General features: G+C 42.0%; 1 pseudogene; it reads left to right on the forward strand.

Annotated features, from left to right (window-relative positions):
• The first annotated feature begins 558 nt into the window (after positions 1–558).
• LOC108633306 lies at positions 559–1208 on the forward strand (annotated as a pseudogene).
• The last annotated feature ends 3884 nt before the right edge of the window (positions 1209–5092 follow it).

Consider the following 5092-nt stretch of genomic DNA (forward strand, 5'->3'; position numbering starts at 1 on the left):
AAAGAAGATAAACTGCATAATATATGAAGGTGCATATATACTTAATAAAAATCATTCCAAGAATTTGTTTAGGATGATTCAAAAGTGAGAAATTATCGATAAGCGTAAAATTAATAACATTTATTGAACTCTTGTCATACTGGAAGCAATGATTATATAAAATTTGTATTAATTCTCATGATAAGCTTATGAGGTAGGCAGTTCTTATTATTCACATTTTATTATACAGATAAAATGAAGTCAAGTTGCCCAGGGTCAGAGAACTGAAAGTGACTGAACTAGGATTGATTGATGCATTGATTTTTAAAAATTAGGATAAAATGGTATAAATAAAATTTATCATTTAACTCCTTGAATCAGGATTAGTTTTCATTCTATTTTTAAAAGTTATCCTCATGCGCGCGGTGGCGGTGGCTGGTTGGGTGCAGCGCATAGCATGAGTTGGCTGCGCTTGCTGGTAGCCTGGTGGCCAGCGTTGAGCTCCAGCCTGGCCTCTGCATGCCCCGGGGCTCCAACCCCTAATGTTGCCCCGGCACTGAGCCCGCCCTGGCCAGGATGATGGTGGAGTATTTTCTGGGCCAGAGCATGCTCTGGAGTTCCTGGACCAAGTGTTTGCTGCCTTCTGGCAGCTGTCCCAAATCCCTATAGCAAACATGTCTTGATGAAAGACATAGTGCACCAAGAGGTGACCTCTGACCAGAAGCTCCTGTCCAAGGACTCCTGACCAAGACGAACAGGATGCCCTGCTGGGCTGAGCGACTGTTTCCTGCAGTGTTTCTCACTCAGTGTACATCCTGGAAGATTCTATTGTGGACCCACGAAACCAGACCATGGCCACCTTCACCTGAAACATCAACCACACCCAGCTGATGGTGGTGGAGAATGATGTGTTTACTGTGTGAACTCTGATAACAGCGGCTGGACTGAAATCTGCCAGGAAACCTGGGTCTCCTCTAGCTTAGTTGGTATCTCCAGAGATGTCCAGGAATTTGGTCTTGCACTGTTCAAAAGCAACGTGACTATGACTGTGAAAGGTTTTGAAAACATCTTGGCCAAGCTGCAAGGTGAGGCCCCTCCCAAAACCCTTGTTGAAACAGCCAAGGAAACCAAGGAGAAGGCCAAGGAGATGTCAGTGGCCAGCTATGGAGAAGGCCAAGGACCTTGCCAGCAGGGCAGCCACCAAGAAGCAGCAGCGGCAGTTTGTGTAGCCAGCCCAGGCCCCGAGGCAGCAGCCTAGCAGACTACCAGCTCCAGTCCTGTGCCCTCTCCTCCTGTACTTATTATTAAAAGCCAGCTTCCAGTCTTGTCGACTGTCTGGGTGGTGGGCTGGGGGTAGGTGCCCTGTTTGGCATCTCCAGCACAGCCAGTCAGTTACCCATGTCTGAGCTGGGCCTCCTTACTCCTGGATCAGGTGGCTGAGGATAGAGGCCCAGTGACTTGCCCAGGGTGACTGCATCCAGGTGAAATGGTCATAAATGCTAGACTGTAAGCTCCGTGACGGCAGGGACTGTTGTTTTATCCTCTGATGTGTCCCAAGTATATGAAACAAAATCTTATGTGTAACAGGCACTCAATAAATACTTACTGAAATTAAAAATAAATTATACAGTGAAGTTGTCTTATTTGGTGTGCATAGAAGGCAATGGCACCCCAATCCAGTACTCTTGCCTGGAAAATCCCATGGACGGAGGAGCCTGGAAGGCTGCCAGTCCATGGGGTCGCTGAGGTCAGACACGACTGAGCGACTTCACTTTCACTTTTCACTTTCATGCATTGGAGAAGGAAATGGCAACCCACTCCAGTGTTCTTCCCTGGAGAATCCCAGGGATGGGGGAGCCTGATAGGCTGCTGTCTATGGGGTCGCACAGAGTTGGACACGACTGAAGCGACTTAGCAGCAGCCGCAGCGCACACATAGAATCACAAACTACCACCACAATGAAGATACAGAATAGTTCCCTCTCCCTGAAAGCTCCCTTGTGCTGTTCCATTTGAGTTAAACCCTCTACTCACTTCTAACCTCTGTTTGCTGTGTAAACAACTGATCAGTTTTTTATCACTATAGTTCTTTTCCAGAATGCCATATTCATGGAATCATATACTTGTTGTTCAGTCATTCAGTCATCTCAGACCCTCTGTGTCCCCACAGACTGCAGCACACCAGGCTTCCCCATCCTTTACTATCTCCTGGAGCTTGCTCAAACTCATGTCCTTTGAGTCGGGTGACAACATCCAACCATCTCATCCTCTGTCGTCCCCTTTTCCTCCCGCCTTCAATCTTTCCCAGCAACAGGGGCTTTTCTAATGATTGGGCTATTTGCATCAGTTGGCCAAGTATTGGAGCTTCAGCATCAGCCCTTCCAGTGAATATTCAGGGTTGATTTCCTTTAGGATTGACTGGTTTGATTTCCTTGCTGTCCAAGGGATTCTCAAGAGTCTTCTCCAGAACCACAGTTCAAAACCATCAATTCTTTGGCATTCAGCCTTCTTTATGGTCCAACTCTCACATCCATACATGACCTTGGAAAAACCTATGGAAAAACCATAGCCTTGACTATTCAAACCTTTGTCAGCAAAGTAATGTCTCTGCTCCTTTATATGCTGTCTAGGTTTGTCATAGCTTTTCTTTCAAGGAGCAAGCATCTTTTAATTTCATTGTTGCAGTCACTATCTGCAGTAGTTTTGGAGCCCAAGAAAATAAAGTTTCTCACTGTTTCCATTATTTCCCCATGTATTTGCCATGAAGTGATGGGACCAGATGCCGTAGTCTTAGTTTTCTGAATGTTGAGTTTTTAAGCCAACTTTTTCCTTCTCCTCTTTCACTTTCATCAAGAGGCTCTTTAGTCTTCTTTGCTTTCTGCCTTACAAGGGTGGTGTCATCTGCATATCTGAGGTTATTGATATTTCTCCCAGCAATCTTGATTCCAGCTTGTGCTTTATGCCGCCCAGCATTTGGCAAGATGTACTCTGCATAGAAATTAAATAGGCAGGGTGACAATATACATCCTTGATGTACTCCTTTCTCACTTTGGAACCAGTCTGTTTTTCCATGTATGGTTCTAACTGTTGCTTCTTGAACTGCATACAGGTCTCTCAGGAAGGGGGTAAGGTGGTCTGGTATTCTCATCTCTTTAAGAATTTTCCACAGTTTGGAATATACATACAGTATGTAATCTTTTTAAGACTGGCTTCTTTCACTCAGCAGTTCTCTGGAGATTTATCCATGTTGTGATATGTTCATTCCTTATTATTGCCAAGTAGTAGTCCATTATATGGATTTACCACAGTTTGTTTATCCATTGACTTGTTAATGGTCATTTGGATTGCTTCCAGTTTTGGGCAGTTATGAACAGAATCTCAAGAAATATTCTGTGGGGAGTTTAGTGTGAATACCAATTTTCTTTAGAGTAAATACCCAGGGTGGGATTGCTGTATCATTATGATAAACTTTATGGTTAATTTTGTAACAAATGGCCAAATCATTTGCCAGTATATATGATTACCATGAGCAGTATATGAGAGTTGTAGTTTCTTGCATCCTCATCAACTCTTGGTATTGTTGCTTTTTTATTTAGGTGTTATAATAGGTATGTGGTGGTATCTTGTCATTGTTTCAATTTGCATTTCTGTAATGGCTAATGATATTTAACATCTGTCTATTTTTTTCCATTTGTATATGGTCAGGTTCTTTGTATGTTTTAAAATTGGATTATTAGTTCTCTTACTGTTGAGCTTTGAGTGTTCTTTGTACATTATGAACATGTCTTGTTGGCTGTGTGATTTGCATACATCTTCATGTTTGTAGCTTTTCTTTTTCTTTTTTAAAAAATTAATTAATTTTAATTAGAGGCTAATTACTTTACACTGTTATAGTGATTTTTGCCATACATTGACATGAATCAGCCATGTGTCCCCCATCCTGAACACCTCTCCCACCTCCCTCCCCGTCCCATCCCTCAGGGTCATCCCAGTGCACCGGCCCTGAGTGCCCTGTCTCATGCCTCGAACCTGGACTGGCGATCTATTTTACGTATGGTAATATACATGTTTCAATGCTATTCTCTCAAATCATTCCACCCTTGCCTTCTCCCACAGAGTCCAAAAGTCTGTTCTTACATCTGTGTCTCTTTTGCTGTCTTGCATATAGGGTCATTGTTACCCTCTTTCTAAATTCCATATATATGCGTTAGTATACTGTGGTGGTGTTTTTCTTTCTGACTTACTTCACTCTGTATAATAGGCTACAGTTTCATCCACCTCATTAGAACTGATAATGCATTCTTTTTAATAGCTAAATCATATTCCGTTGTGTATATGTATCACAGCTTTCATATTCATTCATCTGCTGATGGACATCTACGCTGCTTCCATGTCCTAGCCATTGTAAACAGTGCTGTGATGAACATTGGGGTACACGTGTCTCTTTCAATTCAGGTTTCCTTGGTGTGTATGCCCAGCAGTGGGATTGCTGGGTCATATCGGGGTTCTATTTCCAGTTTTTAAAGGAGTCTCCACACTATTCTCCAGAGTGGCTGTACTAGTTTACATTCCCACCAACAGTGTAAGAGAGTTCCCTTTTCTCCACACTCTCTCCAGCATTTATTGCTTGTAGACTTTTGGATTGTAGCCATTCTGACTGGCATGAGATGGTACCTCACTGTGGTTTTGATTTGCATTTCTCTGATAATGAGTGATGTTGAGCATCTTTTCATGTGTTTGTTAGCCATCTGTATGTCTTCTTTGGAGAAATGTCTGTTTAGTTCTTTGGTCCATTTTTTGATTGGGTCGTTTATTTTTCTGGAATTGAGCTGCATGAGCCACTTGTATAATATTGAGATTAATTCTTTGTCCATTGCTTTGTTTGCTATTATTTTCTCCCATTCTGAAAGGTGTCTTTTCACCTTGCTTATATTTTCCTTCATTGTGCAAAAGCTTTTAAGTTTAATTAGGTCCCATTTGTTTATTTTGCTTGTATTTCCATTACTCTGGAAGGTGGTAAATATCATAAAGTCCATTTTGTCCTCTTTTTCTATTATAAATCATGCTTTTGGTATCATATCTAAGGATAATTTATAATAAAGCAGATATTGCTT

This window comes from Capra hircus, unplaced genomic scaffold, assembly GCF_001704415.2.
Source record: "Capra hircus breed San Clemente unplaced genomic scaffold, ASM170441v1, whole genome shotgun sequence".
Classification (NCBI taxonomy): domain Eukaryota; kingdom Metazoa; phylum Chordata; class Mammalia; order Artiodactyla; family Bovidae; genus Capra; species Capra hircus.